We start from the raw sequence: 22,412 nt of genomic DNA, 5'->3' as shown, positions 1-22,412 counted from the left end.
ACTTCTGGAAAGCTCAAAATTATTTTCAAAAATGTTTAAGCTGTGCCATTTTAGTATTTTATTATATTAAAAGTTTTATCAAAAATATGTATCAAACCAAGCTCTTCAATTCAACCGAAAATAAACCTTCATTCATTTTCCTATACGGTTTAAATTTTTTGTCATGTATTCTTCTTAGGGTAAATACATCTGTAGTCTCTTACACTATAACAAAGGTAGAGAAAACAGCGGCGGTAAGTCGGGACACTTTGAAGTTTTAGACATTTTCTCACGAAACTTTGTAATTTCGCCGCGACGTACTAAAAATAACATAAATCATTTAAGTCCTTTTTGTGAAGAGAAAACATTATGTTTTCTTAATTGCTTTTGTACCAGATTTATTGTTGTAATAAAATAATCAAAATCATTATATTCGATCCGAGGCAGCGCAAGTGGAGACGCTGCCTTGTCTCGAGGCACGCCTCACCGTGAGGCAAATTCCACCAAACTATATATATTTTGTTGGATAGGTGTTAGCGCAATGGAGTGGAGTGGAATCGAGTCTTATAACCTTAGCAAGCTCCCTATAGCTTTTCATACAAAAGCAGTTTGGTTCTCATTTGAATACTGACTGACCAATGAAATTTTTCAAGACACATTGATAGTTGGAGTTAATTTAAACAACACAATAATAACACGTATCCTTCCAAGTTAGGTACGGAACCTTCGATGCGCCAGTTCGACTCGCACTTGGTGGTTTTTAGAGTACGGCGTGTATAGATTAATTTGGTAAAATAATACTAGCAAATTGAAATAAACAGTGTGTGCGTTATTGAAACTTTATGAAAAAACTTTTTTGTGGTTTATCGAAAAATTAATTTCACGCGCAGGCACACCACTAGGTATTTATTGTTCGATAGCGTGAAAATTGAAATTCATGAGATAAATATTCTATAACTTTATTAATTTTTTGCAAAACTGGAACGGATTTAATAAAACTGTTATTACCTGTCAAATCAAACCAACGACATCTACTAATACACGTACGCTGGGACTTGCGATTGTCGATCTCTGTTGAAGCAACTTGATTTTCGCCATTTTGGCGCCAAAAAACATCGTGAAGAAACCTGCATGCCTGAGAGCTCTCCATAATGTTCTCAAAGGTGTGTGAAGTCTGCCTATTCGCACTGGGCCAATGTGGCATACTATGGCCTAAAGTTTAGGCCATATAGTATTTTAGGCCCTCTTATTTTAGCTAATATAGGCCCTAAATCCTTCTCGTAGACCTTCTTTCTATCCGAATTCAAAGAAAAAAATCGTGAAGAAACCTGCAATAGGTAATAATGTTCTTGAATGTGTGTGAAGTCTGCCAATTCGCACATGGCCAGCGTGGTTGGATCTCAAGGGCTCAAACCCTTTTCATTCTGAGAGGGAATCCGTGCTCAGTAGTGGACTGGTGATGGGTTGATTATGATGATGACAAGTGTAAATAAAAAATGTATAACACCCCCGACAAGTGAAGGTTACAGTAACTAGAAAAGAGCTGATTACTTTCAAACGGCTGAACCGATTTTCTTGGATTATAGCTAAGAACACTCTCAATCAAGCCACCTTTTAAAGAAAACAAACTAAACTAAAATCGGTTCATTAGTTTAGGAGCTACGATGCCACAGACAGATACACAGATACACACGTCCAACTTATAACACCCCTCTTTTTGGGTCGGGGGTTAAAAATTGTGGTGTCATGCATGTGCCCTTATGAGATTAGGTACCGTCAAAGGTTAACTTGTCATATGAATCCCTCTGATTAGAGTTTTAGGGATATTTTGTCGGCACAAGGCGTGTCCTTTGAGTGACAAACCCGGATATAAACACGTAACTGAATTATGTTTTGGTCACGCGTCCAGCAAAGAGCTAATTCGTTATATGGCGCATTTAAGGGTCGCGTTCCAATTAATTAATTTACGTTTACTCTTCATTTTGATATGGGTTTGTTTAAACACAGCAGAATTTCGCAACGTTACAAAACTGGCCAGTAGGCGTAGCCTTTTTAGGGTTCGGTACCTCAAAATGAAAAACGGAACCCTTATAGGATCACTTTGTTGTCTGTCTGTCCATCTGTCTGTCCGTGTGTCGTAACTGTCAAGAAAACCTATTGGGTATTTCCCGTTGACCTAGAATCATGAAATTTTTCAGGTAGGTAGGTTCTTATAGCACAAGTAAAGGAAAAAATCCGAAAACCGTGAATTTGTGGTAACATCACTAAAAATAATATAGTTAAAATGTGTTCATGAGCAAATAATTAGTATTTTCAGTTTTCAAAGCAAGCTAACATACCAAGTAGGGTATCATATGAAAGGGTCTTACCTGTAATTGCTTGCATTGTTATTTATTTTTATGCATAGTTTTTGATTTATCATGCAAAATGCCAAAAAAAATACCCGAGTACGGAACCCTCGCTGCGCGAGTCCTCGTGCATCAAGTGGCCGGTTTTTTCTGCCCGAATTCAAAGAGAAAATCAAATATTCATTGGTATTTAATTGACCAAAGGTATCATGATTATTTTTTTTGTTTATATATTTTCATTTTTATGATCATCACAACTCATAGCCCGCTATACTACTAATCAATAGTCTTCTCTCGCAATGACAAGGCCATAGTCCATCCACTGCCCAAATGAAGACTTCCTTCAAAAACCTATTGAATCATTATGGAGAACTGTCAGGCATGCAGGCTTGCTCACGATGTTTTTTTTATAATATAATTGCGAGCAAACAAACAGGTGGGTCACCTGATGTTAAGTGATTACCGCCGTCCATGAACATTTACAGCACCACAGGTACCGTCGATGCGTTGCTGGAATTCAGGAATTTGTTAGCCCGCCCCTTGAATAACCCCATGCTGTAATCTAGTGGGAGTTGATTCCACAGTTTGCATGTGCGTGGAAAAAAGTATCTGGCGCAACGGGCGGTCGAAGTGCACCAGTTTTTCTTCTTCGTTAAAATAAGTGATATCACACTAATATTATAAAGGCGAAAGTTTGTATGTGTGTGTGTGTGTGTGTGTTTGTTACTCCTTCACGCAAAAACTACTGGACGGATTGGGCTGAAATTTAGAATGGAGATAGATTATACCCTGAATTAGCACATAAGCTACTTTTTATCCCGGAAAATCAAAGAGTTCCCACGGGATTATTCAAAAACCTACATCCACGCGAACGAAGTCGCGGGCATCAGCTAGTTTTAATTGTTTACAACGCACGTATCGCAATGATTTGGAACCGGTGAAGTTTGTTGATGTGTTTAACCTACTCGCTAAAAATTGTCTAATGTTTCACAGTATTCCAATTCCTTGTTCGTTAAGTATCAAGACAGTATAGGTGCAGTTCACAGTTCGTTAAGTGTAGATAAGCTGAAATAGGGCACGGTTCGTTAGTGATGAGACACAAATTCCGCTTGCATTGAACTTGGCGCAGTCTGATTGTGTCGCATTGATCTCAAACTGAACGAGCCAACCTCAATCATCGGTGCAGCAAAAAATTAATATTCCCAAAAGTTTGTAACTGATGCATTTCTACAGACAACATCTTAAATATATACAAGTGTAAATTAAAAATTTATAACACCCCCGACGATCCAAAGTATCTGAGATTTCCAAAACATCATTTTCAAATAAATAATTATGTATTTAGGCAACGTCCATCTTGACAGCTTGACATTTGTCTATTGACATAATATTATGAACTTAACGGTTATCTAACCTTCTTTTCTACACGAAAACTAGAAAAGAGCTGATAACTCTTAAACGGCTGAACCAATTTTTTTAGATTATAGCTAAGAACACTCTCGATCAAGCCACCTTTCAAACAAAAAAACTAAATTAAAATCGGTTCATTCGTTTAGGCGCTATGATGCCACAGACAGATACACAGATACACACGTCAAACTTATAACACCCCTCTTTTTGGGTCGGGGGTTAAAAAGGAAAAGATAACTAACTGACTGACTGACTGATTTATTTATCCACGTACAGCTCAAACTACTGGACGGATCGGGCTGAAAGGCATTCAGATAGCTATTATGACGTAGACATCCGTTAATGCAGGATTTTTGAAAATTCAACCCCTAAAGGGGTTAAATAGGGGTTCGAATTTGTTGTAGTCCACGCGAATGAAGTTGCGGGCATATAAGCTCGGTGTATATAAATATTTTATTTAAGACGAATTTATAGCCACTGAGTGGAGTGGAACCGAGTGTTTTTAACCCCGACCCAAAAAGAGGGGTGTTATAAGTTTGACGTGTGTATTTGTGTATCTGTGTCTCTCTCTGTGGCATCGTAGCTCCTAAACGAATGAACTGATTTTAATTTAGTTTTTTTTTTGTTTGAAGAAAATCGGTTCAGCCGTTTGAAAGTTATCAGCTCTTTTCTAGTTTTCTTATAGAAGTTTTTCTGTCGGTGTTTTTTTAAATTTTGAGTTATTACTTTAAAAAAAAAAGGAATCTGTCGTATCTGCACTGCTCACTTATCGAGCGACGCTAACCAGATTGCAGTGACATTCGAAATCGATTACGGAATTTGAATCCATCTCACGGAGACTGAAAATCGGTCAGCTGGTCCGCGCGGAGCTCTGAGCTCTCCATGCGACGTGACCGCCATGCCGCCCAGCTCCATTATTGGAACAATACACATTCAAATTCTAAAATTATACTCCTTTTGTGTAGAAATCTTCTTTTATATCGTCAAAATACTGTCTACCTTTTGGTGGTTTACCTTATGTAACATGTGTGCAGCGGCGTGAAGGTTATAGAGGCACAAAAGCGTTGCTTACCCTAATTCAAATAGTTCAATGCTCATTTTTTACCCTGCCTATACCTAAACCTTGTGTACGCCACTGCATGTGTGGCCTTTTTGCGTTATGTGGGATGTTGCATCGATACACAAGTGAAAATAAAAAATTTATAACACCCCCGACAGTGAAGGTTACAGTAACTACAAAAGAGCTGATAACTTTCAAACGGCTGAACCGATTTTCTTGGATTATAGCTAAGAACACTCTCGATCAAGCCACCTTTCAAACAAAAAAAACTAAATTAAAATCGGTTTATTAGTTTAGGAGCTACGATGCCACAGACAGATACACAGATACACACGTCAAACTTATAACACCCCTCCTTTGGGTCGCGGGTTAAAAATACAGTATAAGAAAATAGCTAACTTGAGTAGGTTAGTCATTGGATTGTATTTTGAAATATAATAAAGTAAAATTGAATACTTGAAAAATGCTTTATTGTACACAATCATACTTGTAATAAAAAGAAACACAAAAATCAAACATTACACAACAAAAATAGTAGTACAATTTGGCGGCCTTATCGCTTTCGCCAAATTCCACAAAGTTACAGTAAAAAATTAATTGATTTCTTTTTTGTAACAACAAAACAAAAGCAGAACATTAACATTTAAGAGTGTTCAGACGTTGTTTTTGCTTTAAACTTTTAACAAATTAAGTTTAAAAAAAAAAGATAAATTACTAAACACGTAGGTTGCGTAGTAATTAAAATATGTATTTAGGTCAAAAAACACACATCCATACAGTTATACCAAACAGTCATTTATTCTTTATTTATTTGTATTCATGTCTTACATCATAATAGAAAAAAAATTATAATATTACAACATGAATAATTTTTAGGTTTTACATCTTTAAATCTAAAAGAAAAAAAATACCCAAAAGGCAAATTCAGAAGATACGTAGCCAAAAGCTGACTGTAAAATGAAAAAAAGAATCCAATAATCCGCACAAATGAAATTACACTTAAAAGATAATTCTCTGCCAAGTGGAAAGCACATTAATAAAGTTTGCATTGTACTTTCGCTTTTATCTCACGCTTTTTATTTGTGGAGAAGGGAAGCGATGGAGAATAAAGAGGTTCTTTAAAAGCGATTCAAACAAAACACTGTAACAAGTTAGAGCGAACTTAACTGTTAACTAACTTGTTGAGGAAATGGTTTTTCAGTTGACTTGTTCAGAATCTATTGACATCTATTTCATTTGTTTCCTTATTGGAGCAGTTCACTACAGTTATGAAACTTGTCTTAGGGGATAAAACAGGAGTCTATCGCCCGAAAAGAAACCAGTCCTCGAGTCGGGAGGCGCACCTTTGTTCGTGGTGTGCCTCAGACGGTGTGTAGGGACTATATTTGCCCCCCGACTCCCGAGGAGAGTCCTTAGTAGGCGCCACTGGCCATCAGGCGATGCGTGGATCCATGAGGATTTCCCCACGATAAAAAAAGGGGATAAAACAGGGGGTTGTAATTTGTGTAGTCCACGTAGACAAAGTCGCGGGCGTAAGCTAGAGATAAAAGGAAAAGGTCACTGGCCGACTGACTGTTTGATTTATCAACGCACAGCTCAACCCCTTGAGTGAATGGCTGGGTATACACGTAGTATCTAACTATCTATTATGACGTAGGCATTTGCTAAGAACTAAGAAAGGATTTTTGAAAATTCGACCCCTAAAAGTCAGTATGTCAGTTTCAAAGCTATAATTTTAAAAATTGGTGTTTAGATTTTCAGTTTAAAATGATGGAATACGTGTTTCAGGATTTTAGGACATTTTATCCCTAAGATTTTTTCACCTTTCCATAGTTCAACTGCTGAATCTCTTATCCATTAGTTCTAGAATCGACTAATATTGTATAAAATATGATATTATAGTTGTATTATATTACATATTAACAAAGTTTTATAATTTTTTCAACTTTGGCGGAAAACTTAGGCGGTATCAATTTTCCCAGACATTATATTATTTTACATAGCCTCGCTTGAGCGCTTAGGCAAAGTCTAAACAAGGCAAAACATACAAAAGAATGGCGTGACTCGAGGGTTTATTCATAAAAGTAGACCATTACTCTAACAGCAAAACTTCCATCGAGTTAACAACTCTTCGGAACTATAGTGCTTTTAGAGTATTCTTAACAATACACGCGTTTAATGGGCTGAGTTTCTGAACTCAAATCGAATAGTTAACCTCCCTTGCACAGTGGTGAGTTTTGTAATGTCATAAAGATCTTCGCACGATGGATCGATGATATTAAGAGGCTGGCGGGAAGTGGCTGGATGAGGAAGGCTGAGGACCGGGTGTGGTGGCGCTCTTTAGGGAAGGCCTATGTCCATCAGTGGACATCCACAGGCTGATGATGATGATGATGATGAAAGATCTTCGCACATTACACAGACTCGACAGCGACTTGACTCACAGAGAAGCATGGGAATGTCAACTTTATGACGTGTTACTTATGGTGGAATTTTCAATATTTAATTGAAAGAATCGTCCACGCATCGTACACTGCGTAACATGCGTAACTTGCGTTCGCACTTCAATGTTGAAAATTCCACCGTGAGGAACGTGCCGTAAGCGATTAAGCGTTCCGTTACGTTTAGGGGTTGTGGGTTTAATTAAAGCTGCTATACCCCTTTCAAGCTAGCCCATTTTCATCTGAGACAGCATCATTACTTACTACCAGGTGAAAACCACGAGAAAGCGTTGTCGTGTTGATTGCGCTTGGGCTGCAGAATTTTATGGTTAAATATCGGGAACATTCTAGGACGAAGAAAATCTCTATTTACTCACTTAGTTAATTACGGAAAGCGTTTGTAAACGTGTTTATTTGCAGTATCTCATTTACGTACTAGTCCAAGAGCATGTGCGAAATTTTTAATAGGTGCTTAACAAAGAATTAAGTTCAAGGTATTTCTGTGTTATCTGTGAATGGTAGACTTGTCAGCCGGGGTGTAAGGAGTTAAGAAATTTTTGAGGTTTCCAATCCATTTTCTCATTTATTTTTAAAATAAATATGTCTATTTGCTTTAATGGCTTAAAAACTGGAAAGCTGGTATTTTGTGTTCGCAGAGAGTTGTTGCACTGTTAGCACAATTAAATCTTGGGTTACATTGTTAATCTCGTAGTTTAACAATGTAACCCAAGAGAACCACTTTGCCGACTTTTAAAGTTTATCAAACATCACGTCAAAGTAGCATATAATATGTGATTATCCACCTGTATATTTTGTCGTTATTCTTCAAAAAAAAAAATACGCATATTTGCCTCGACTAATATAAAATAGGTAGTTGTATAAGCGTTTGATTAAAAAAATTCGCTCAAACGGATGCGATTTTTATGAAAGCTCCTTTAAAAATAGTGCTTGTTAATTATTATTGCTTGGCTTCATAAAAAGGTGTAGATAATATCCATACTAATATTATAAATACGACAGTGTGTCTGTCTGTCTGTCTGCTACCTTTTCACGGCCCAACAACTTAAGCGATTCTGACAAAATTTGGTACAGGGTTAGCTTATATCCCGGGGACGTTTTTTTCATTGGCTACATTTTATCCCGGAAAATCAAAGAGTTCCCACGGGATTCCCAAAAACCCTCACTCACACACATAACCCAGAAAAAATTCCAACCAATATTCTACAACCTTCTATAAAGCACATCCTCAAAATAACATACGAGCTCTTAGGCTTCAGGCACGTAATTATCCACCTGTATATTTTCTCGTTTATCTGTCAAATAAATACGTCTATTTGCCTCGGCTAATATAAAAGGCTTTTCTAAACGTTTGATAAAAAATTCAATTCGCGCAAACTGGAAAGCGTTTATACTGCGCTTTTTATGAAAGTCCCTTTGAAAATGGCACTCTCTAATGGTTGTTTGGCCTCACGGAGAGGTGTAGAGACATTTGCATGATTTTAATTAAATTCAGCTCTCGGAAACTCTAAAAAGTTTTATAGATGGCAATGAACTAATTTAGCTGCAGTTTTAAGTACCAATATGGTGACTCAACCCATTTGAAACGCCATTAAGCGCTTGAGACACAAAGAATCCTGCCGAAAATAAGTTTCACCACCGCCGGCTTATAATATGGCTGACGGGTTGGTGGTTTCAGCGGTTTGTCCTGCTTGTGGGTCTACGGTATACTACCGTGTACCCGTGGTACCACTAGAAAATAATTAGAATAGAATTGAATAGATTTTTATTCAAATAAACTTTTACAAGTGCTTTTGAACCGTCAAATAATTTACCACTGGTTCGGAATGCCGTTCCTACTGAGAAGAACCAGCAAGAAACTCGCCGGTTGCTCTTTTCAATTGTTCAATTTACAATAACATTCCATACTATACAAGCAATTGCAGCCCCGCGAATTGCTAGAGCGAGTCAGATCCATGCTTTTGTATCATTTACATAACCTTCGATTGTGTAATATGCTTTTTCCGCGAGCATACTTTTAATGGATTTTTTAAACTTTTGTAAAGGCAAGTCTTATATTGACTGTGGAATTTAATTATAAAATATTGCACTCATTCCCACAAATGACTTCCCCACTTTTCTGAGGCGGAGCGTAGGAGTAATTTAATGTAATATAGTGCATAGGCGCCTGTAACACTGTTGTAATATCATCACGCAATCGACGCGTATTACGATTCATATGAAGGCAATTTAAGTTAATTTATAGCCTATTGTGCTCCCCAATGCTTTCCACACAAACGTAATTTGGCTCCCATTCGAATACTAACCAATCAAACTCAATGAAATTTTGGAGACACGTTCTAAAAATCAATATTATCTGTATCTGCTCAAAGATTTATTGTACCTTTTTAAGAAGGAGTAGCCTTCTTTCAATCGTAATAAGGTATTATGCAACAGCGTCTTCAGAAATGTATAATTGTACGTCATCAATAAAAAAATCAGTATACGTTGGCATATTTTCACATATTTGAATTGATCACTTGACCATTTTGCTGAGCATAACCTGTTGTAGTTGGGCCGGTCTTGGTCTATTGATTCTATACTCTATAGAATGATTGCGTCAGTCTACGTAAAGTGTAAAAAATGCTCTAACGGATCCAAAAAGAATCCACTTAATTAGACGTCTCTCAGCGTTATTATGCTCTAAGTATAATGACAGAGCTGAATAGACTTACTTAAAATAATTAAATATTTGAGTTTTTCGACGTCTGCTTAGCTCTTTTTATCAAGGTTCAAGAGCTATTTCTAGTCTTAGAAAGTTTCCAATTCTTAATCATTATCATCCCATCCTCGGCCACTATTGAGCATGTTGAGTCGCCTTTAACAGGGCTCTCTCCGTCACTCGCTTCATACAATCGTAGTTCCAATTTCATTTGAATATTAAGCAACCAAAGTCCATGAAATTATGCAGACATATTCTAGAAACTAATATCTATGTCTGTGGTTTTCCAGATTTCTTAAAATATTCGGTTTCAAAGCTACGTGGTCTTAAAAATTTACATACAAATCTTTGAGCCCCTGTCATTTTAAAACTACATATTTTTAGAAAAATCTAAAACACCACAGACACAGATATTAGTTTCTAGAATATGTCTGCAAAATTTCATGGACTTTGTTTGCTTAATATTCAAATGAAATTGGAACTACGATTGTATGAAACGAGTGACGGAGAGAGCCCTGTTAATCACGTAGATAAACTTCAAGCATAGCTCCTTCCGTCACCCGCTGAGTGACTCTTAGTTTTCTTGAGTCCCATAGTTAGCATACCATCACACAATAATACAACTTAACCTAGCTTCAAGTAAAAAAGGTATTTCACTGAAGTAAATACCTACAAAGGTATCGATGTAAATCAGAATGTTCGCGTGATGGAAGTCGTTTTAGGGGCCGGTCAATTTGGCAACGCTCAGAACTATGGAGGTTTGCTTACTTTTAGTTACATAATAGCCACATTTGCTGCCCATAATAATACCAGCGCATTTACCTGGATAGACCAGACTTTTACATAACACTCCCTATCCCATGGGAACGCCTTTGATTTTCCGGAATAAAAAGTAGCCCAGTCCATCCAGAGATAAGTACAACCCATATTAAACTTTGCCAAAATCGGTAAAAACAGTTGGACTCACTGATTAACAGCTTATCAATACCCTGCCAAACTCTTGGACCTACTCGTAGAAAGCTACCATTTTGCACAGAAACTTTCTATATGCTTACTTAAGGCAGGATTTTTCAAAATTCTCACGGGATAGGGAATAAAGAGGATTAATATTTTCACCAAGCAAAGCCACGGGGGTTACTAGATTACAATTTGATGTAACTCGCAACTTCTGTTACCGTTTTAAGTTTACTTAATTAATTATAATTCATCTGCACTTTACAAATTCAACAACTGACAATCAAAACGTGTAAAGTGGCACCTAATTTTAATGGATGCTTTGAGTTTGTGTTATGCCATGTAAAAGCATGCTCGGATAAGTACGTGCAACTTTTAACCCCCGACCCAAAAAGAGGGGTGTTATAAGTTTGACGTGTGTATCTGTCTGTGGCATCGTAGCTCCTAAACTAATGAACAAATTTTAATTTAGTTTTTTTGTTTGAAAGGTGGCTTGAGAATGTTCTTAGCTATAATCCAAGAAAATCGGCTCAGCCGTTTGAAAGCTATCAGCTCTTTTCTAGTTACTGCAGTAACCTTCACTTGTCGGGGGTGTTATATAAATTTTTAAATTTACACTTGTAAATCACCCACAGTCGCGTAAAAAATCGGCTTTGAAATTAAAGGTAAAAATATCTTTCCAAATTGTTTTTGAAACGCAAATGGAATCGTATTTGATCGTTCTGTTTGTTTGTTTAATTCTAATAGGCTTTGGCATTCATTTCGTAACTTCAAAGTTAACAGTTTGTTTGAAAACTTCACGTATACAAACAAAACTAAGCTTTTAATCAAACCCTTTTGTCTGCGTGTCAGATACGCGTTCATGAATATTTGATATTAATACCGTTTCAAAAGGTTTTTTACAGTTAGAATAAATAAATAATTTACTTTTTAACACAGTGCGACTTTTACATTAGGCTTTCAGTCAACAACTTTTAAATAAATTTCGATCTTCGTGGGAACTCTTAGATTTTTCTGTTTCTGTAGAAAAACCTAGCCTATGTCTGTGCCAAATTACAAAAAAAAAATTGGTTAAACAGATGGGTAATGAAAACCTAGCAAACAGACTCACACACGTTGGCATTTATAATTTTAGGTATGGATTACGTAACAGGAGTCTTACTTTAAAAATTCTTACGGTACTCTATCCAGACTTTACTAATGCCTATACAATTTAGAATAAATAAGGGCATCACACTAATATTATAAAGGCGAAAGATTGTGTGTGTGTATGTGTGTGTGTGTGTGTATGTTTGTTACTCATTCACGCAAAAACTACTGGACGAATTTGGCTGAAATTTGGAATGGAGATAGATTATGCTGAATTAGCACATAGGCTACTTTTTGTCCCGAAAAATCAAAGAGTTCCCACGGGATTTCGAAAAACCTAAATCCACGCGGGTAAAGTCGCGGACATCGGCTAGTAAAACATAAAAGATAGATGGTTTGAGCTGCAACAGTCACCTTCAATGGGGATGATGCCTATGTCAACAAGTGTAAATTAAAAATTTATAACACTCCCGACGATCCAAAGTATCTGAGTTTTCCAAAACATCATTTTCAAATAAATAATTATGTATTTAGGCAACGTCCATCTTGACAGCTTGACATTTGTCTATTGACATAATATTATGAACGGTTATCTAACCTTCTTTTCTACAAGAAAACTAGAAAAGAGCTGGTAACTCTTAAACGGCTGAACCAATTTTTTTAGATTATAGCTAAGAACACTCTCGATCAAGCCACCTTTCAAACAAAAAAAACTAAATTAAAATCGGTTTATTCGTTTTGGGAGTTACGATGCCACAGACAGATACACAGATACACACGTCAAACTTATAACACCCCTCTTTTTGGGTCGGGGGTTAAAAATAAATTTTATTTCTTAGTAACTAATTATTATTAAATAGTGTCTTCCAAAATATTCTATGCTAGTTCAATGCTAGTTTTAAGTTTGCTAACCGTTTTAAATTATCGATTTAATTAATAATAATAATAATAATAATAATATTTCAGTTCAGTTCAGTAAGAGTTCAGCAATTCCATCAGGATGGAGCTTGGACTGGACAAGTGTGCGGTCATACATGTGGAGAGGGGACAGGTTACTCATTCGGCCGAGATTAGTCTCGAGCCATCCAACATTAAGACCCTCTCTGAAGCTGAGTCATACCGGTATCTGGGCATGTCACAATCCCTAGGTGTAAAAGAGGCGGACATGAAACAGTCTGTTTGCGAGGCCTTTTTTGGCCGTCTGACAAAAGTCTGTAAAAGTTATTTGTCAGGCGCCAATAAGGTCCGAGCTTATAACGGCTGGGTTATGCCCGTCCTCATGTACACCTTTGGCGTGCTCAGTTGGACTCAGACCGAACTTGACGCCCTGGACAGAAAAGTCCGCACGACTATGACTCTCTATCGCATGCACCATCCAAAATCGTCTGTGATGAGATTGTATATCCCTCGGAAGTGTGGAGGTCGAGGCGTATTAAGCGTCAAGACCATGCATAACCGGGAGATATCCAATCTCAGAACCTACTTTGAGACGATGAGGGGGTCCCCCATGCATAGAGAGGTCATAGAATGTGATAAAGGACTCACTCCACTATCCTTAGCCAAAACCGAGTGGCAGAAACCGGTGGTACTTAGCACCTCTGACCGGGAGGCCGTATGGAAGGAGAAGGAGTTGCACGGACGCTTTTTTAAAGCTCTTAATGAGCCACACGTAGATAAAAAAGCGTCCGTGCAATGGCTGCGCTTTGGTGACCTTTTCGGGGAAACCGAAGGGTTTGTCTGTGCGATACAAGATCAGGTGGTTAAGACGCGGAACTACCGAAAGTACATTCTGAAGGATGGCACTCACGACATCTGTCGAGCTTGTCGCCATCCCGGCGAGTCACTCAGACATGTGCTTTCGGGATGTTCGGCGCTTGCCAACACTGAGTATCTGCATAGACACAACCAAGCAGCCAAAATCCTTCACCAAGAGCTTGCTCTGAAGTACGGTCTCCTGGATGAGAGGTTGCCGTATTACAAGTACACACCGGTGCCGGTACTCGAGCGCGACGGAGTCCGGCTCTATTGGGACCGGTCCATCATCACGGACAGGACTATTCTAGCGAATAAGCCTGACATCGTGCTGGTGGACCGGGCACAGTCGAGGGTGTTTTTGGTGGACATCACCATTCCATATGACGAGAACCTCGTGAGAGCTGAGACGGAGAAAAAACGCAAGTATCTTGATCTGGCTCACGAGGTTTCCGACATGTGGCATGTGGAGTCCACCGAAATCATCCCAATCGTCATATCTGCAAACGGGTTGATCCCAGTCAGCCTCGCTTACCATCTGAGGCGACTGGGGTTCCGTGGCAGTTCGCTCGCAGCCAGGATGCAAAAAGCGGTCTTGCTAGACTCGGCAAGGATAGTCCGCCGCTTTCTCAGCCTGTCGCCCTGACCCCCGGCCGTTTGGTCTCCCCTGCCGGGGCGTAATCCTCCGCCCGGTACAAATATTTATTTATGTAAATGTGTATGTAGGTTTATTTATTTTTATATATGTAAGTATATTATATTCTCTTTGGCTTCTATATATATCTATTTTGTAACCGGGCGTGAGAGTAAGTTATATAGATAATAATATAATATAGCCTTTATTTACTGAAATTCCATACAATTATTTACTTAAACTTTACATCTTATATATTTAATATTATAATTAAACAGACTTATCCTATTAAATTATTACAATTCAATCCATTCAATTATTACAATTTAATACAATTATTTACTTAACATTTTATATATTTAATATTATAATTAAACAGACTTATCCTATTAGAAATATTTGTTCACATTTATATTTATTTATATATCAGACTTAATATTCTATATCACCACTAGTTTATAATTAATAATTTTCCTTATCTTGTATTTACATAGTATTATTTTTTAGATATAATGTACATGTTACTATCTCACATTACTACTAATTTTCTTATTTTAATAGGTAAGTATATACATTCTCCTTCTACATTTGTTTTCAGTACGCCCTTTGGACGAAGGCCTCCTCCAGTCTTTTCCACATTTCTCTGTCTTGGGTCAATCGTTGCCATGTTGCTCCCATAATTTTCACAAAATCATCACTCCATCTAATTCTTTGTCTCCCTCTTGCTCTTTTTCCATCTCTGGGATACCATTCCGTTACTCTTTTTGCCCACCTATCTTGATTTTGTCTGCAAACATGCCCAGCCCATTTCCATTTTAATTTTCTAATTTTTCCTAGTACATCTACTATGTTAGTTTCTTTCCTTAATGTTTTATTTGCTATTCTATCTTTTCTTCTTACATGTAACATACTACGTTCCATTGCACGTTGGCAGATTGCTAGTTTTTGCTCAAGTTTTTGTGTCAGGGCCCAGGTTTGGCTACCATAGGTTAATATAGGCAGTACGCAGCTATCAAATACTTTTTGTTTGCATTTCATCGGCATTTCTTTTGATTTCATTACTTCTTTTAACATCCAGTATCTGTTCCACGCGTTTGATGTTCTTCGTTCTACTTTCTTTTTCATCGAATCTTTCGTTGAGACAATTTCTCCGAGATAAATGTATTCATCGACATATTCTATTTCTATATTGTTTGCTTTAATGCATTTCTTGGTTCCGTTTGTCATTACTTTTGTCTTTTGTATATTCATGTCAAGGCCAACCTTATTGCTTTCAGTTAACAATTCATTTAGCATTTTCTCTAATGCGACAGGGTTCTCGGCGAATAATACTAGATCATCTGCGAATCTCAAATTATTCAGATACATGCCATCTATTTTTATTCCTTGTTCGTTCCAGTTTAATTTTCGAAACACATTTTCTAGTACTGCATTAAATATTTTTGGTGACAATGGATCTCCCTGCTTTACTCCTTTCGATAGTTTAAACCACTTCCCTTCCCTTTCTAGTTTTATTTTTGCTGTGCTATTTACATAAATATTTTTTATAATATTAATATATTTCGTATGTATTCCTTGCTCAAATAGTGCCTTCCATATTTCATTGTGTTCTAAACTGTCAAAAGCTTTTGAGTAGTCGATAAATATTATGTAAATAGTTTTATTATATTCATTATATTTCTTAATTATTTGGTTTAGGGTATGTATGTGATCAATAGTTGAAAAGCCACTTCGAAAGCCTGCTTGCTCTAAAGGCTGATTTTCATCTAAGGTGCTTTCAATTCTTTTAAGAATTATTTTAGAAAATATTTTATATATATTTGAAGTTAAGCTAATTGGACGATAGTTGTTAATGTCACTAGGGTCACCTTTTTTATGTAATAGTTTTATTATTGATCGAGTCCATTGTGTTGGTATATTTTCGCTATGTAATATTGCGTTGAAAATTGTACACATGATATCATTAATTGCAGGTTCAGCTGCTTTAAGCAGCTCATTTGTGATGTTATCTTCGCCTGGAGATTTATTATTCTTCTGTGTAGACAGAGCCTTAGACACTTCTTCTGGCAAGATCCATGGTATCGGTTCTTCTATTCTATTCAGGTTTATGTCTTCGGCAGAGTTTTGGTCAGATTTATATAAATTTTCGTAAAATTTAGTCGCTACTGTTATAATCTCCTCTCTGTTACCAACTTGCTTCTTTTCTTTATTTTGAATTTTGGGTATCCATTGTACTTTTTTATCTAATTCTCTATATGCTTTTTTAATAGCGCCGGTTGATTCTATATATTTTTGTATAAGTTTTGATCTCTTTTCTCGTTTCTTTTGTCTGAGGAGTCTATTAATTCTTTTACTTATTTCATTAATCTCTTTCCTGTTATTCTTTCTATTTTTTATCAAATTTTTCCGCTGTCTCATCAAGTCTATAATATTTTCTGGTATTTCTTTGCTATTGGTTGATGTCTGAGCTGTTATCGATTTTTGTATCGATCTAAGTTTTTCTTCGAAATCATCATAGATTTCTTTTACCTCTATAATACTGTCTATAGTTTGAGGCAGGCCAATTTCCTTTTTCCATTGTTGTAATTCTGTATTTATTAGTAAACCTTCATCTTTTCCATATATTGCATTGGTGTTGGCAAAATTTCGTCTAGTTTTCCTTTGATGTTTTAAACTTAATTGAGCCCGAATTAATCTGTGGTCAGAGTAAAAGTTAAAGTTATTGAGTACCTTAAAATTTTTTACTATTTTTTTATTATTGCTCAAGAAAAAGTCTATTTCGTTTGTTGTTTTGCCATCCGGCGAAATCCAAGTCCATTTCTTGTGCAATTTTTTATTATAAAATGTATTTATTATAGCCAAATTATTACTTCTTGCAAACTGAATCAGTTTTTCTCCATTATCATTACACACTCCATAGCTATATGGACCCATTATCTTATCATCTTTCTTTATAGCTTCTCCAATTTGTGCATTAAAATCGCCCATTACAAAAATATTTTTCTCTGTGTTATTGTCTATCGTCTCTTGTAGCTTTGTATAAAAATCTTCCTTCTTCTGTTTGTCTGTATCTTCAGTTGGTGCATGTATTTGGATTATTGTTGATGCTCCCAATGTTGGAAGATCTATATTTATTACAGCGATTCGCTCTGATATACCTTTAAATTCTTTGATATTCTTCTTAAGGTATTTTTTAACCAAGAAGCCAATGCCATAGTGGCCTTTTGTTTCACCGATATGGAAAAATATGTACTCATCCCTATCTTCTATCATTTCCCCCATTCTGCGTACTTCACTTAATCCGAAGATATCCCATTTTACTTTTTGCAGTGCTTGTTCCAATTCTAATAATCGTTCATCGCTTCCTAGTGTTCTTACGTTCATACTCAATATATGGAGCTCTCTATCCTTATTTGTATTTCCATTGTTATTATTTTTAACTGAGTTTTTATTCCTTATTGTGTTCGTTTTGATGATAAAGTTATTTTTTTTGTCATGTATTCTAATATTATTCGTACTTATACTTATACTATCCAATCTGACTGCAGGGTACTGGTCTAGCTCTCCCACGGTGACCAACCGGCTTGGGAGACTTTTTTTGTAAAAGTGTTTCTTCTTATTAATTATTATGTTATTTTGTGTTGAGTTGGCGGCAGAGTTATTTTTATCTTGGAGGGGCCGTGGTAGTTGCTATTCATCGCATTCCTCATTTTGTGTAGCTGGAATAAATATTTTTGGTACTAGGTCTTCGCTTCGTTTTTGTAAAAAACTATTCATCGAGCTTTGTTATTCTGGGCATTCATCTTATGTTTATTTTTCTTTGCCATGTGATAGTTCGATGACGGTTCATTTCGTTGTACATAAGGATTGCTCATTTTACTAGGAGGGGTAGACTGTAATTCTCTTTTCCGAGGATTCTGACTATTTGTACTTTCCACAATTTTTCGAGTTTTATTTGGTTCGTGTACTATTAGCCTATCCTGGCGTAGGTATGCGATCTTTCCTTCATTTCGTGCTTGTTGCAATTGGTCTTGAAGCTGTTTCCTTTTTTCCAATATCTGTTGTGGGTAGTCTTCCTTCAAATAAATCGTTTTGTTTTTAAGTTGCTGTTTATTTTTGAGAATAGAAATCTTTTTGCCATAAGTTGTAAAAGTGGCTACTATCGGTCTTATTTTATTTTCTGCTTTTTTCCCCATCCTTCTTGTTCTTTCAATTTCGTTACTGTTGCAATCCACCTTTATTTCTGTTTTTACTATATTTATTATTTTATTTTCTAATTCTTTATAAGATTTTTCCCCTTCTTCAACTCCAAAAAATATTATATTCCTGCATTTCATCTGTTTTTCTATTGTAAGAATCCTCTCATTTTGCTCGTTACTGTTCTTCTTTATTATTTCAATCTGCGCTTGAATGTCTTCGAATTTTGTATCTATATTTTCGTTAATACTTTTTGTGATTCGCTCTTCCACTATTCTGAGTGACTCCTCCGAATCTTTTCTGATGTCGCATCTAAGCTCGCGTAACAGTTGCTCGAAGTTCGACATGTTGAACTTGCCACACACTAATGAGAGCGATAAACTAAGGGAGTAATTATTTCTAGTAAGTACTTTCCTATAAGTAAAGGTAAAGTATTATAGTTTTTCTATTAATTAATTCCTGTCAATTAGTAGTAATGGCAATAGCAACATGTAACACTGTAACTTTCTATATTCAATAATAGTAATATTATTTAATCTACCAATTAAAACTTACATTCATCCAAAAGTGCTTAAGTAAAAATTATTACTATTAATTTTTATTTTATTTTATAAATTCATTGATAGGTAATGTTATATTTCATAGTATACTATCTGAAATTGATCTACTCTAACTTTGGCTAAGTCTATACAAACCAAACAATAATCATATGAAATAATTTCCTATAGTCCTGAATAATAATATTATGTAATCTAATCATTAAACCTTGCATCTAATTGATAGATCTATATTTAAAGTCAAAATTTAATATTCATAAATAGTTAATTAGTTAATAAATGGTTGTTCTTTGTATTTTGTATTCTCTAAATCTATTCCGCTTTAATGCTAGGTAGGTGCCTAATTATAACAAATATTTCATACAATTGGGATGTCAATAGGTTCCTGCCTACACATTAATTATTTTAAGTAACTTTTAATTCCTAGTTATATTTTATTACAAACAATACAGCCTATAATATATTTTTTATCTATTTATAAGTAATTCATGTCAATTAGTAGTAATGGCAATAGTAATATGAAACACTGTGACTTTCTATATTCAATAAATAGTAATATTATTTAATCTACCAATTAAACCTCACATTTAATTGATAGATCCAAAGGTACTTAACTAAAAATTATTATTATTAATTTATTTTATTTTATTTTATAAATTCATCAATAGGTAATGTTATATTTCATAGTATTCTATCTGCAATCTGTCTACTCTAATGTTAGATATGTCTATATTGATAGATCCATATTTAAAGTCAAAATTTAATATTCATAAATAGTTTGTAAGTGTTATAATATGTATTTTGTACGCTTTGAACCTATTCCACTTTAATACTAGGTAGGTGCCTAATCATAACAAATATTTCATACAATTTGGATGTCAATAGGTTCCTGCCTACACATTAATTATTATTTATGTAACTTTTAATTCCTAGTTAAACAATAAAGCAATAATATAATTAGCTAAACCTTACATGTCATTGATATGTAAATCCATTTAGGTCAAAATTTAATATTCAGAAATTCATAAATACCTATTTAGTTAATGTCACATATATCTAGTATTATTCTATTAATCTAAAGGTTTTTCCACTTTGATGCTAAACAAGTCTATTTGAACAAACAATAATCACAAAATATATTTTCTTAATATGGGTGTTAAGTACACACAAACATTAGTAGTAACACATTATTTTAGTAAGCTGTTAATTTCTAGTCACTGGCTGTCAAAAACACCTAGGTATCCACTAGTGTTCACCGCAACAATCAAATTACAAGTTGTGGTACAAATAGTATGAAGTATCTTGCATCACATTAGGCTTATTATGTCCTGTTAGTTAGTTCATAGGTACACAAAGATTTGATATGGAACTATATTGCTCGCACACTCCCTTATCTTATGTACAGCCTATTATGACTTCATAAAACAAAATTCGGTTGTTGGTCCAGATTAATGTCACTTCCAATGAATCGGTACTCGCATTTATGAAGTCCAGTAGGCAGAGTTTAATAATAATTCATCATCTCCTTTCTATGCAGTAGAATTAAGTAAGTTTCTTAGTGTATTTTTTATTGTCGTACTGACCTTCTCAGTGTGAGTTCCAACATCCATCAGTATTCAGTACCTACATCACAACGAAATGGTATGTTTACCTCCATGAATTTGATTCGCAATCGCACTTTTCGGGCCGGTTTTTATGACGTAGGTACCTAATTATCCAATTTGGCTCTAAACTTTCCTTTATTTTATCAGTTTATAATCCGTGAAGGCCACTAATCGAGTATTGTATTTCGCTTTGTGATCACTTCCACAGTCTTTCTTGTGTAGGTAGGTATATTGAAGTCCGGACGGGTGGCACTAAAAACACGGAAACTTTCACACTTCCTGGAAATATTTATTTTTGCAAACGTTTCTACTCATGAGTTGCACATAGATTTTCATATTTAACACACCAAGAACAACTAAATTGCATTAATTGTCTATTTAAAATACTTTTTACGCGGAGCTAATGTTTCACTGTTCGCTGCAGCGCCCTCTCTCGTCAATCGATTTAATTAAATAAACTCAAAATTTAAAAACCCCCGACACAAAACTATCTAAAAAGTAAATAACTTTCAAACGGCTGAACCGATTTTCTTGGATTATAGCTAAAAACACTCTCGATCAAGCACACGTCAAACTTATAACACCCCTCTTTTTGGGTCGGGGGTAACACGCCCGGTTTCATTTGTGATTTAACTCATTTTCAAAAGCTAATCGCACTGCGCTAGAATAGTCCTACTTGAAAAGTTAACTCTTGCGGTACTCTATCCACCTTTACTTAATACCTATACAAAAAAAAAACTAAATTAAAATCGGTTCATTTGTTTGGGAGCTACGATGCCACAGACAGATACACAAACACACAAATACACAGATACACACGTCAAACTTATAACACCCCTCTTTTTGGGTCGGGGGTTAAAAATAACACGCTCGGTTTCATTTGTGACTTAACTCGTGTTCAAAGCCTAATCGCACCCCGCTACATTATTAGGGTCACGATTATTTACGCTTTAAATAATATCGCCTCACTAAACAAATAGAGGTATTGTAAACATATATTTTATGTTGAATAATTTAATAGACCTACTTGAACTGTAACCTATATATAATTAAACTTCGCGTAGGTGGTTACCTACGCGAAGTTTAATTATATATAGGGCGTAACGGATATCTGTATGAAAACTTAAACAAGCATTTTTCAGGGTTACGATTTTTAGCCCCCGACCCAAAAAGAGGGGTGTTATAAGTTTGACGTGTGTATCTGTGTATCTGTCTATCTGTCTTTGGCATCGTAGCTCCTAAACTAATGAACCGATTTTAATTCAGTTTTTTTGTTTGACAGGTGGCTTGATCGAGAGTGTTCTTAGCTATAATCCAAGAAAATCGGTTCAGCCGTTTGAAAGTTATCAGCTCTTTTCTAGTTACTGTAACCTTCACTTGTCGGGGGTGTTGTCAATTTTTAATTTATTTTTGTTCACTCTGTATAATTATTATGTATATTTTGATGAGCATCAAAGTCACTTCATAAAACCTATATCTATACTATAATACAAATGTTAAAGTAGGTATATCTGTCTGTTCGTAACCTTTTCACGGACATCCAGATAATAAATTTTTACAAAAGGTACACAGACAATTTTAATCCTGGGGAAGACATAGACAAATTTTCAAAAAGTTCCTATGGGATTTTTACTCCACGTGGACGAAACGATACGTGTTTATATACTA

At 35.6% G+C, this 22,412-nt stretch overlaps 1 protein-coding gene across 1 annotated transcript in view; it reads left to right on the top strand.

Annotated features, from left to right (window-relative positions):
- The window catches only part of LOC123875014 (synaptogenesis protein syg-2-like), a 234,867-nt gene that overhangs the window by 123,466 nt on the left and 88,989 nt on the right, over positions 1-22,412 (top strand). The gene's annotated exons all lie outside the window — the stretch shown is intronic.

Source organism: Maniola jurtina, chromosome 19 (genome assembly GCF_905333055.1).
Source record: "Maniola jurtina chromosome 19, ilManJurt1.1, whole genome shotgun sequence".
NCBI lineage: Eukaryota > Metazoa > Arthropoda > Insecta > Lepidoptera > Nymphalidae > Maniola > Maniola jurtina.
The sequence above is the reverse complement of the archived record's forward strand: the minus strand, read 5'-3'. Positions and strand labels throughout refer to the sequence as shown.